The 12,259-nt window shown below is 48.3% G+C and overlaps 1 protein-coding gene across 3 annotated transcripts in view; it reads left to right on the top strand.

Moving 5' to 3' along the window:
- Positions 1-12,259, top strand: part of dlgap2a (discs, large (Drosophila) homolog-associated protein 2a) — a 135,899-nt gene that overhangs the window by 37,741 nt on the left and 85,899 nt on the right. The window contains exon 1 of one of the 3 annotated variants that reach the window (XM_072698723.1): positions 7,666-7,757. The exons of the other annotated variants lie outside the window; for them this stretch is intronic. The gene's annotated coding sequence lies outside the window, so the exon portion shown is untranslated. Of the gene's footprint in view, positions 1-7,665; positions 7,758-12,259 lie in introns of those variants that run through there. 3 annotated transcript variants of the gene reach the window in all.

Here is a 12,259-nt window from a genome sequence, read left to right on the forward strand (position 1 = left end):
GTGCAAATATAAGACTGGAGGGTCTGGTGAAAATGCTCCACGTTTATATTTACACTTACATTGTGTATATTTAGCAACTGGTTTTATACAAAATTACATGAAATTGAGTATGTAGAGTCCTAACCCTAACCCAAAGAGCCACACACCAACACATGAATTTTAGAATCCTAACCCGCAGAGCCACACTCCACCGCATGAATTTTATAGGCATAGCAGAAAATGTACTGTCAGATATTATTACTGATGTGCACATTTTACAGAGATTTACTGCTGCTTATTATTAATGGTTGATGCATCATTACAAAATGGTGCAGATTCATGCATTATTACAAAGTCTACGCTCATTATTACCAGCATGGCTTGTTAGCCTGACTTGGATATTTAAGTACTTAAGTGACCCGAGATATCGATTTAAAGGGTCTACAGGGCACCCCCGCATGACCCACTGTGAGCGCGAAGCAGGATTATGGGTCTTCCCCTCCTTTATTCATTCATTCATTTGTTGTCTTTTCATTTTGGCTGCTAACATCACAAGCTGGGTCCCTTGTGTTGCCGTGATGCCAGATGTTTGGTAAACATTAAGGCGCAAATGCTCTTTCTGACAGGCCAAATGGCCCATGAAATAGCAGATGTGTGGAGAGAAGAGTTAATCGATTGCACTTACTCTCCCTGACATATCACACTCAGCCGTACAAGAGGCGGCTACTCTGCCTATTGGCATTTCATTATCTGCATTATGGTATTCTTAAAACACGGTCGGGTAACTGAAATTATGTTCTTACGCCTTTTGTGTGTAATTTTGCATCAGCCTGAACTCTTACAGAAGTATCTTAAAAACGTCTTAATGACCTTTGATTTTTATTTTTTTGGTCCTTCTGCCCTTCAAAGAGGAGTCTGGTTCTTTAAAATAAGAGATTGGGCCCTGATTGGCATTGAAAATGTGCCTGGATGTTTCAGTCACACTGACGCTGAAGTGGTTGCACCGCATGATGCGAAGACATTGTATTAATATTGTATTAAATCCAGTGCTATTTCGGTTTGTTTTGTTTTCATGTCCCCTTTTGTTGTGAAGGTTAACCGACTCATCACACAGGTAGGTGCAGTAAGCTCACAAGATATAGAATTGGAATTATTATAGGGACTTCAGGCAGCCCTCCGACTTGCCTGCAACTTAATGATTCCCTGTAAGCTTTGTGCCTTGGGTAGAAAGAGCACCTGCAATGTAAACAGTGAGTCAAATGGGGAAACAAGGCATTCTGGGATACAATGGCCTAGGAGAGAGTATGCTATTGGGGCCAACCCAACTTAATAATTTAAATGTAAGGGCCGACGTGTCAAATGAGGCTACGTGCCCCCCATTCCCGTGTTTTCTGTACCCCTGAGGAGATTAGCAGAGTGGTCTCAATATTGATTTCCACCCTTTGGTGCAGCATGTTCATATTTGGTTCCTCCATGGAAGGTACTGCTCCTTGACGAGGAACTCTATTCAGCATGACAGCGATTGGCTGCAGCTATTTCATTAACCTGGGCAAGAACATACAGTATCAAAGGGAGTCGAAAAGGGCCAACTTACCACACCATTCAGCTGGAAGCGGCTCACGCCCAACTGGCCATCTGAGATGGGACAGCAGCTGAAAGGTTTCTGACTTTTTTCCAAGCATCTGAATGCATATTGCTGCTAGCTGGGTGCAGCCAGAGGTCCTGACACTCTAAAAGGTCAGAACGCTGTGGGGGGGCCATTATTTTATTTATGGTCCACAGTTCATATGCAGCTCCACCAGGCTGTCAGTGAGGATGCAAATGAGGAAACATCTGACCTAATCTGACTTGGCTCCGAATGCCAGCACCTGTGTCAAATGGTCCATAAGTACAGCTGTAGCTCCAGTCCAGAATCCTGAATGGAAATAGTCTATTGAATGGTGGGAGCCTATACAGAAAATACAGCATCTAAGAGACTCTGCCAGTGTGTGGCTGTGTCTCCTTTTGAAAGTCCCTGATGCATTCATCCGAAAAAAGTTGAATCCCCTTTATTTCCTTTTAATTCAGCCCATCTCTCAATCGGCTGACTGTTTATTACACTGTTGAGTGACTTTTGCAGCACCCAGCAGGATGATGCTTGTTTGCCTTCTGTCGTTTTCAAATGGAAACACAAAAACGAAAATGAATGGAAATTTGTGTAAATAAGAGGAATGCTAGCATATTCAGCGGTAAGTAATGATGGAAAGACTTGCATTTAGTACAGCATATTACAGCAATATGTGTGTGGTTATGGATTAGAACTCAAGATTGCATTCTTATCACAAACATCAAAGCAAATATGGATAGAAAAAATTGTAAACAAGCCGATTTACTGGGCTGATGTGAACGAGCACTGGGACACTCTTGCCAGGGGAAGCAGAGAGCGGTATAGTAGGCTTAGGAGTCACATGGTATGGCAGTCACGTTTGATTGGTTGAAAGTGGCACCTTTTCTGTGCATGAAGGAAGTGGAGAATGGGAATGCTGCTGGACACAGTGCTGGGAAGTCCAGTGGGAACACCAGCCATGCCGCTGACTGCCCAGACAGTGATACACCGTCATGTCTGCGGCACCAATTGACCTCATTCCTTCAGCAATGACAGTTTTGGGTCATACCATAACGTTTTTGGTTGTTGTTCGATGTCAGCCCATATCAGCCCAGCAGTGTTTGGACAACACCCTGACTGCCTGGAGTCTGGCAGCCCTCCCCCCCCCCCCGACCCCCCATCCCAGGTTTTCATGCGCCCTCTCACATGCAACAGCCGGTTTTGTTGGACGTCCGGCCGAAGAAGCCTGGAAACCATGTTCACTGGCCCTGCCAGTTTCAGCCCGTTCCAATGATAAAAGTCTTTTATTCTGTTTTATTGCCGGATTTTTTGAAATTTGCACGGGTTGCGTAGAGTGAACGAAAATCGTTATGGGCTCCGAAAAAATGAATTAATTAGTATTTTGCTCCCCAGCTTCCTTTCTTTGCTGTATCGGCAGACTTGGGGGTTTTATAGCCAGTTTTACACAGATGTACGTCACCCCGAGAGAGGTTCACAGTGACAGCAGGTGTGTGGGCCATTTCGCATTCGTGTGTAAAATGCAGAACCGGCCTCGATGTACGTCTAACATTTGCATGTCTAGGTGGCCGCTTGGGGAGTAAGAACCTGTCAGACCGTTGAGCGAACATGCTTTGCTGTCCGGCCACACGGATGGTAAGGATACAGTCTTAAGCAGCATAAGTCATTGAGATGCATGAATAGGAATTGGTTTAAGGTCAAGTGGAATAAGGCGTTGGATGTCAGTGAATATGACAGAGGTTTTGTATTCTAACATCTTGCTGTTTACACCTGTGCCTTTTTTCAATCCTTTGGGTTTAAGTTTAGAGTGGGGGTGTAGTCATTGTATCACAGTGCCTTTCAGTAAGGCGTCCCTTGAAGAGCAAATTTCCAAAACTCACTCAGTCCAACTTTTTGTTGTTTTTGAGGTGAGACTCCCCTGATTTCTGCAGACTTGGGTGAGTTTTCTTCATTGGATCACGTGAGGACTGAGTGAGTTTTGGCTCCTGGTACTGTTACATATGATGGGGTAGCCTTACTTTAGATCAGGGGTGGCTGGGTTTTCGCTGCAACTCCCTAATTAGGTCACTAATTAGAGGACTGATTGGCTGAAGAGTCCTCACACCTGGGTTTGAACAGCTGACCTAAAGGTTACCCCAAAAACCTGCATACACACCGGCCCCTTGCGGATAAGATTGGCCACCCCTGCTTTAGATCATTGGCGGTCATTTTTAGGTAACTGACTTCAGGTCATTGTGCCGGTTGATAAGGGGACCTGTGTACAGAATGAGGGCCTGGACATGCCTTGGGGATTTGGGCATTCATCTGTAGGCCGACATTGATGCCTTGACCCATCACTGGACACATCTACCAATGTCTTGAATTTTGGGAGAGGAGTCAAGATTTTTCACCCCTGAAAATAATTTTTATGACAGCAGTGCTTTTTAGCGCCAGTGAAGGGCCCGGGTGCAAACAGTAGATGTGATTACAGTAAGTAATAGAGTTGGGGCTGTTCTCTCCGTTCAGCTGCAAAGTTGCAATCGTGATCCCCCCCCCCCCCCCCCCCCCGCTCCACTTGCTTGGAAATTGGATACACAGTATAAAATTAATATGTTGTGACATCCAGCGTAATTGCCACGTTTCGGGCTAAAACGTGTTTGTTGATACTTGCCAGCGGTCTCTATCGACGTAACACGCGAGTATAACCGACGCGGTAATTGAGAGCACTTTCTGGACAAGCAGATTCAGCGGGGAAATGTGGCAAATCACATTTCTCTTTTGACCCACTCGGTAACGTGAGATGAAAATCAAGCGGGTAAACATATTTCTTGGCGCCTGACGTTTTGCGATATGCCACAAAACACGTCGCTCCCCCCACCCCCCACCTTGGCCTATTTGGTGTCGGGCTCCTGTCATTTTTCAGATGTAATATATATATATAGAGCTGTTTTTTCACAAGCCGGACGGGTGATCGCTTTTTAAAATCTTGCGAGTAACAGAACAGTATATGGTTAAGCAAGAGCTTCGCTGTTTAACACTTGAAGTTGCAGACCATGTCGTTTTTGTTTGAAGGAGGCTGATTTTGCCCAGTTCAGAATTTTTCGCAGTAGGGAATGTTTTGGAAGGCCGTGGCTATTGTGCTCATTAGATCTGACACCCTTGGGTTTTCCAATTATCAAAGCGGCGCTGCTGACCGATGAATTATTAAGGACCAAGGGCCCCAAATATCATCATAAAGACCACAGAGGAGAATTTTGATTCACCAGATATGAAAACTTTTCATGATGATTTTTCTTTTTTTTTCTTTGTTCTGTGGTGCCATTCTTTGCTGTTAAAAAATATACAATTCAGAATAAAAAAAAAAAAAAAACCTCACAGTCCATCTGAATGAAGACGAGGGAGGAGTGTGAGACGGTTGCGCTCTGTGTGACGACAAACCGCCCATTTCTTGACCTTGGTGGGGTGGGGGGAGGAGATTTCCTTGCTGTACCGGCGCGGTCTATGATGGCTGGAGGAGTCTAACTCATTATGTGATCTAACAATGGCGGGTCTGTATTCCAAGAAAATTGCATTGATTTTCCAGCGATCATTCATTAAAGTCTCTGTGCAAGGTAAAGCCAGGGCTGTATTCATATCACATGTCTGAGGTCCCCTTGCCTTTGAATTGGAATTCAGTTGAATACAAAGAATAGGGAAATGATTATTAAACCTCAGAAGGTCTTTATATTAAGCCATGAGGATATGAAGGTGATGCAGTTCCTGTCTTTTTGACATAATGACGTATTTTTAATACGGCCAGACTTTTGGGGAAGGGCGTGCCGATGAAACAATTTTGAGCGACAATATGTATCGCGCCTCCAGCAAACACGCTGCGGGATACAGGCAGTGGAAGGTGCTGGCACAGGGGGAGAATTGAAAAGGCGGGCTCCTCCGCCCTTGTTTGAATAGTCGGAGTAATCTCTGGACGGCAGATTGCTTCCCATAACCAGCTGACCCATGCGCCGGAGATTAAACTTGTCAAGTGGTGGCAAGAAGGTAATATGGTCCCACCCGTTTGTGCACCTTCTCATCATCATCTGGAGTAATTATTGGACGTTCCCGCCACCTCTGGACGGCTTGAGCGTGGAATATTGAAGAGGTGTCCCCGGCTAGGGACGGGATCTATGCCACAGATAAATCCCATTTCGCTGCGGTTGGATGAACTTCCGTATTAAAACATTTAATCAGATTGTTGTCTCGGCCTTTCGCCGTGACGGCAGAGAGCATGTTTGGTGGCTGGTGGATTCAGCAGCTTTTGGTTAAAGCCATTGTACGTCCCCTGTATAAAGGCTCCAGTTACCATGCCGTGCATGTGATGGCGGGCTATGGTGGCGATTTAGTCCACATTAGTGCAAACAGCAAGAGAATTTATGGCAGCTGTCACAAGTTACAGTCATGCAGGTGCCACCAGCGGGAAAACGTGAACCATCTTCTACAAGCCACTGCGTACTTTGTTGTGAGAATTTTGATCGGGCCAGATTGGCTGTCCGATAAAACGCTAAACAACAGTGAGCATTATTCCGCGCTCACCTTCACGTTTACCGCTCCTTTATTCCTGCCATCAATATTCTTTATATTCTCGTGTCACGCACAAAGGCCTAAGTGGAGTTTTTTTTTTCTTCTGGAATGAGACGGGAGGGGTGTACAGTATTACACCCTGCCCCCAGTACGTGGTGGGAATTGCCACAGGCTTGTGGCAGGGATGTGAATCTGCATTGACAGATGATCCGTGGAGTTTGTGACGGAAGGCCTCATCACCACGCCAGAAGCCTCACCTTGGGCAGATGTGGACAGACACCCGGCAGTACCACCCGACTAGGCCCCCTGCTGCCCACATGAAAAATTACACTGGGAAAAGTACTCAAATAATGGGATAGAAGCACACCACGGCTTTCTAGAAAATATTTTTTCATGCTTACATGCAGTCTAATTTCGATGTGAAATAGACCGGATCTCCAGCGAAGATGAAGAAAGAAGGAAAGATTTGTTTTGTGACAGTGATTTTAATTGATTAAGTGACAGAATTAATTGACTCGTGGCTTATGTGAGTCAGTTCTGAGGTTATATCGCTACGGTACACAGCACAGGAGGACCGGGTGAACCTAGTCCTGTAAAGGGTTTGGCTTTTCAGCTCTTTGTTGATTTGCCATCCCACTTATGTGTTTCAGGGTCACGGAAAGCCTGGAGCCTTTCCCAGGAAGCAGAGCGCATGCTTTATTATGCAAACACTGCGCATATTATTGTGGAAAATGAGAAGAAAAATCTGTAGTGAAAAAAAGCACATTGTCAGTGTTGATGTGTCCATGTGTGAATCGATGCTGACTAATTCTGTAATCTGTGCCATTGCTGGCAGCATGGATTGGCACGAGCGTGTTCGTGTGTCTGTGTGTTACTGTGCCTTTTCAATCTTCCTGCTCGACCCTGTCATCCTTCTTTTCCGTCCACCCATCTCGGAGCTCGGACTTTAGACCCACGAGCGTCGCCCGCGGCGATGACACGCGCGAGACGCAGTGAGAACCGATGTCGCCACGGGGGAGTTTTTAGCGGGATTGATTTGCACCCACCCCCCCCCCCCCCCACCACCACCAAACCTGATTACGTCGATTTGTTTAGAGAAAAGAGAGAGTGAAAGGGAGGGAGGGAGGGAGGGAGAGAGAGTGGTAGCAAGAGACAGGGAGCATTAGGGGTAAGATAAATGAACGGCCTCTTTCTGGCAGAGTCGGGAGTGGGGAGGTCCCAGCCAAGTCCAAGTCCGTGTGCAGCGGAGTCCGGCTCCGGGTTTTCGTTGGTGCCGCGCCGCGCTCTGAGCAGGCAGTACAGCGAGCTGCTGCAGTGGAGTCTGTGACACTCAGCTGAAAAGTAGCGCGGCTCAAGCAGCGCGTCTGGATTTTTTTTTTCCTCTCTCTCCCCCCCCCCCTCCCCCCGCTGTTTTTCCTCTTCTCGTTGGAAGGATCGGATCGGATAAAAAAAAAAGGAAAGCCGAAAGGAAGCGGCCCCCCCTCTGCGGTCGTCCCTTTTCCGTCTGGTAGCCAAGCTTCACTCCTGTGATTTTCTTTTTTTTTTTTTTAACCCCCCCGCCTGTAAATTTGCCAGTTCCAGTCACCGTGTGCCGCGGCTCGCATTTTCCGATGTCACCTGCACGCAGGAGCCCAGCGAGGTGAGTAAGCAGGGGGGGTGGTTTCGCCTTTTCCACTTATCCTCAGTCGTGGGGTTGACATCTCTCTCTGGGGTACCTGGGAGGGCGTATGGGTGTGTGGGGGGGGGGGGAGTTTTGGAGAGATCACGAACTCCCCCCGCCACTTAACGTGGCTTGTGTGTGTGTGTAATGGGGGGGGGCAATGAACAGGTTTCCCATTCTACATCACTTTCCAAAGACCAGGCTGCAAGTTGGAGCCCCCCCCCCGCTAAAGTCCGGCGTGTTCCTGAGGGATTGTTTGGAATACCAGCCCCCTGGGACGGTCGCCGGTGTCTCGGGTCTGTGAGTGCGGCAGACTGTCGGTGGCGGCTTACGGCGCGGATGCACGGTGTCCCGCGGATGCGTGGAGACAGCCGCTCGCTCTGCACCAAGCGTGACTCCTTCAGACGGCTTCTGATTCATTCATGCCGCTTCAATCTCATCTGCACAGCTGGAGGAAAAAAATGTTGCCTTTTTGCTGAAAAGGGAAAGACATCTTCCCCAGAGGGGGCAGTTAATCAAAGTGGGAAGCGTGATCTCTGCTGAAGTGCCTGGCAGAGTTTGATCACGCACACACACACTCACACTCACACTCACTCACACACACACACACACACACACACACGCGCGCTGCTACGGTGAGACTCGCACCAAAGGCAGGATCCTCAGACTGCAGTGATCTTGCGAATGAGGGGGGGGGGGGACCTGGAGTATCACTTATCTGCCGAGTCGTGCTGCGTGTGTGTGAGTGTGTGTATGCGTGTGTGTTTGCTGGTGTGCGACTGATAGGTTTGGAGGTTCCGTCCCCTGGTTGCCGTGACGATCATCTGATATTCAGCATGCGGCGGTCAGTCCGCGCATAATGACATGTGGGAAGCGGCGTCTCTGCCCCACTGTACCCCTCCTCTATAACCCCCCCCCCCTCCCCCCGCCGCCCCCACATGGCATCGAGCTGACGGAGATTTATCGCCATCTCAGACGGTACTCTCCTGTAAATTACGGCTGAGTCAGAGAGAGCCACTGCAAAGCGTTTCGGACCGAGCCGGAGACATCTGCCGTGGAGCTAGCTGCGTGAGCACCCACCGGTCTGTGTGACGGTTTTTTTTTTTGGGGGGGGGTTGGGGATCTGAGACCTCATCCCAGTTTATGGGGCAGACTTCGTATGTCAGCTGGGTCTTGTGGCGGGGGAGGCCTGGAGAGACACCGCTTAGCATTCAGCCACAAGAACGCGTGGCGCTGGAGTCACGAGCCACAGACGGTCGCGGGACGCCGTTTCCGCGGCTTTCCGGAATCACATTCTCTGTGCGTACTAGGATGTGTCTGCATCTACAGATGAATTCGAGGAGCGAGTTGATTCACCAGGAAAATCCGTAAACCCCCAGAGATTTTAAAAAAACTTTGAAAGGACAAATAAAATTGAATTGGTTGTGGTACTCCGCAAATATACCACATCTATAAATAGGTAAGGGGGGCAGGCCAGATTCAAATGAACATCTGCTTTAAAGTGAAATGACAGACTTTGGCGGTCTCAAGCCTGGCTGTCTGTCGGCAAGAATGAACCGGCAGAAGTTACACTGATGGTGAAGACTCTTTCATTTCACTTTCACTCTTTCTCAGTGTTAGATTTCAGACTCATGTTTTATTATTTTAATGAACAGCTGTGCATTTCGCTGTAATTTCACCTGCCCATTATTTTCAGTCTTGGGAGGGGGGCTCGTTTTTGGAGAGCACATGAATATTTTATGGGGAGGCATTATTAGGTTATAGATCAAAAAGCCACAGACCTGTAGTAGAATCCTAGCTGCTGCCGCTCTGTTGTGATATCGAGAAATCGCTCCAGATTTCATTGGCAAGACCTAATAGAATGCCCGTGTTCACAGGTCGCTCTCAGATGGAGTGACGAAGCTTGTTACTGGCTTCATGATTGGTTCAGCCCCCCCCCCCCTAAAAAAAATGTCTGGCATGCTGTGCTTTAAGGAATTAAACAGTGGAGCACAGTGATGGTCCTCCATCTACTGACAGACATAATGACATGGTGAATTATCACCACACACGTCTCACACGTGCACAATCGCATACGCAGTTTCAAACCAGCACGTGTGGCCCTTGCACGTACAGGCTGTACCTCAGTTTGCCTGCTCACTCACTCATGCACAGGCCTCCGTGGACCCACACACACATACATGTCGGGTAAACATATCTTTATGGGGACCGCTCATTCATTTCTATGGGAAAAATGCTAACGCTAACTGTGACAACCTTAACCTCTACCCAGCCCTAACCATAGCCATAAGTAACCAAGCAAAATACAAGGGTTTTTGCATTTTTAGTTTTTTCATTGCAGTCACAGATTTTTATTAAATTGAGTTTTAAAAAAACGGTTATTCATCATGTTGTGGGGACGTTGTGTTCCCATAAGGTAAGGTATACCTGGACACGGACACACACACACACACACACACGGACTGGCATCTCTTTCATTATTCTGGTCTTGCCGTGGACAGACATCGGCAAATCCAGACAGCTGTGGTACCTGATGCTCACTGCAGCTGATTGTGCCAGGATGACTACAGCCTGTCAAAGACGCCACACAGGCAGCACTGGCAACCCACTCGGTGACACAGGCAGCCACCTAGGGCACTATCTTCTTAGAGGGTGCTGACTTAGCCAACCTATTTCACTTTGTCTCAGACAGGGGGCACCAGCAGTGAAACTTACCTAGGGCATGACATGTGCTTCGGCTGGTACTGCCAGACTGTCTGAGACGTGGGACCTTTGACCTGCGAGGAGTGGGGGGGGGGGGCAGGCCTTGAAGCTGGTGATGATAAGCAAGTGTGATAAGACGCTGCACACAGGAACCTGTCCTCTGTGCCTGTTACCAGCCTGTTAGAACGCGACCTGAACAGTGTGCGTCCATCATGCTAGTGTGTGAATGAAGCCCTGACGATGATTCATATCCTCCACCGAAGCCAAATTAAGATACCTCACTAATGAATTCATTCATTCTCGGGCTGCTGCTGTAATTCAACTCGACTGGTGACTTTGCAGTGAAGAGTGACTTGGTGTTCTCTAGTCCTCGAGTCACTTTGCACACGAGGTCACTGGCACAGCTTTACCCCGGCTGGTCACGTCTATCAGGCCCTGGGGCTTAGGCGTGGGTGTGGCTTTGGGGTGGGTGTGGCTTAGGCGTGGGTGTGGCTTTGGGGTGGGTGGGGCCTCGGCACAGGTGGGGCTTGTGATTCACCAAACGTCCTCCATATGCTTTCTTTTTGCATGCTTTCAACCAGAGAAATTCCTCATATGTGTGACAGAAATCGATCTTAGGACCGTTTTGGCTGAATGAGACCATCCTTCTGGCTGAATTTGGAGATGGTATCTTAAGTTTTGACTCATACCTTGAAGGCTTTGACTCCTGTTGCCCCCCACCCTGGCAGAACACTGGTGACATTCTCTTGTCAGTTTCCCCTTTTTGCTGACATTAAAGCAGCAGTGATTTTAGAGACATGTCCGGTGCTAATGGCTCCACCTACTGCCCAGCCCACAGACCACCCTACTGCCCCGCCCACAGACCGCCCTACTGCTGTCTCCCTGTGGCACCATAAGCCGGCCCATTAGTCAGTCGGCCGTATGACTAGAATATAAACCGGGGGGCAGGGGGGGTTATGCTTTGGGCAGCTAATGGAAACACTGCAGACCTTGTTAGACTGTATGCAGTGGTTTTAGGGTCAAGTGGCAAAGGGTGGATCCCCCTGTCTTCCCAATGTCACCGATAAAAAAGGACGACTATCAGCAGGGTGAATGTGCATCCTGGGGGGGGAGTAAACGTGCATCCTGGGGGGGGGGAGCTCTTCCAGTTCCACGTAGCATTTTTTCTCCCCATGAACCTCTCCCCTGACTATATATCGTGGGCCGCGCTCCCTCCTGTTGCCATGGAGACATACAGGACCGCTGTTCTGGTGTTCCCCTGCGTGCCGCCCCGAGTCTGTGGTGCATCATGGGGTCTGGATCGTGCATCTATTGTGGGGGGGGGGGGGGGGGGTTGCAGGTTGTATTATGTAACCTAGTGCTAATTTGATGGGGACAGTATTTATGTTCAGTTTGACGTATTGATCTTCTGCGCTCATGAGTCTGGGAGTTTAACATCAAGTTGCCTGTCCAGGTCTGGACCAATGAGGCAGCTCACAGGCTGGTGGTCAGTCACACGATAAGTCAGTTTGAAATGTGATTGGATGGTTTTGTTCTGCCACTAATCAATCTATTGAACATTAGAGGTTTTCTCTCATTTGTCTTATTAGCTGATTGTAAGTCAATATGGATTTTGGGACTGTGCTTATGAAGGGAACGAGGAGATCCTTCCTGGACTGGCCTTGCCGCTCAACTCTTTGGCCGACCAGGCCACAGAAGTTGCGAGTCTATCCTAGAATCCATGACTTGGTCTTGCAGGTACTGCGGTTAGGACCATCAGATGGACCCAGAACTTTCCA

This window comes from Paramormyrops kingsleyae, chromosome 14 (genome assembly GCF_048594095.1).
Source record: "Paramormyrops kingsleyae isolate MSU_618 chromosome 14, PKINGS_0.4, whole genome shotgun sequence".
NCBI classification, from domain to species: Eukaryota; Metazoa; Chordata; class Actinopteri; order Osteoglossiformes; family Mormyridae; genus Paramormyrops; species Paramormyrops kingsleyae.